Genomic DNA, 1,296 nt, shown 5'->3' on the forward strand with positions numbered 1-1,296 from the left:
ACTCCGTCTCAAAAAAAAAAAAAAAAAGAAGTTCGTTATATATTAGAGATAGGATATTTATACTATGAGTAATTGGTAAAAGACTTGACATACACCAGCTACTCCCGAAATGTGTCCTAAATCAATTTAAAGATACTGTAGTGAATGCACTAAATTAATATTAAAAAGTAATTTTTGCTGTAGTGGTTGTCATCAACTATTAACATGTGCCACATGTTTGTTGTTTTCCTATGAAGTGAATGATATGATACCTTTTAGGAAAACTAAAAAAAAGCAATAGATATATCCACCATTCCTGATTCCTGGGTATTTCATAAAATACTTGTTTCTTATGCATAGAGTCATACGTTTGAGGCTGTGTAAAAGTTTGTGAATCACTGGGGAAATTACTATATCAAACAATGGACTTGATGGTGTCATAGCTTGTGTTCCCTAAAAGCAAGTTGGAACTACAAGCCCAGGGCAACCAATGTGAGGGAAAAGGCTCAGAAAGAGAAAAAGCAAATGCAAAGTGGTGCATTCCTGGGCTGATCACAGTCAGAGCTGTGTTTATGGCCAAGCTAAATGCAACCACTGTACCTCAGAAGAGTCAGAAGGAAGGGAAAAGAATTTATCTGCCAGCTCCCTCCTACCTCCTCTCTCTCATTGGTCAATATCAAGTCCCCTGCACCTGCACTTCCAGATTGTGCCACCTGGCTCTCAGCGCAGCCACTGCGGAAGCAGATCTCAGTTCCTGACGGAGTGCTTCAGCCGAGTCTGCAGGTGATGGAGATGCAGGCATCATGGAAGGAACAAGGCCATGCTGGAGCACTGCCTGCATGCCAGGGAGGCCAAATGAGGTGACGGGCATGGCTAAGATGAGGTGGGTGACAGGTGTCTTCATTGAGTAAGCAGCTGACAGCCCAGGAGGCAGGCAGGAGGCAGATAGATTAGCTGGATTTCTTAGCTGTGTGGCCACTGGTGTGTTAGTTTGTGAGTTCCAAGTGTCAGTCCAAGTTGACTCACTGTCAGGGGAAGCTCCAGGGCTGGCATGTGGAGAGAGAATTAATTCCTGTAGTCCCCAAGGAAGAGGTTGGGTGGATAATCTGTTTCATAGTGAGTGAAAGAAAATGTGCTATTTTATGGAAGAGTAGAAATACTTGGATTGACGCTCTGCAAGCATCAATATGGATAAATATTTTGAGCTTTTCCCTAAACCTTCCTTCTTGAGGATGAAAGAGTTAATTTCTCTGAGCCTTTCCCTGTCATGTTTTAGAATGTGACTGACCTGTTTCTAATCATGAGGGTATTTTTTTT

Source organism: Colobus angolensis, unplaced genomic scaffold (assembly GCF_000951035.1).
Source record: "Colobus angolensis palliatus isolate OR3802 unplaced genomic scaffold, Cang.pa_1.0 Scaffold46, whole genome shotgun sequence".
NCBI lineage: Eukaryota > Metazoa > Chordata > Mammalia > Primates > Cercopithecidae > Colobus > Colobus angolensis.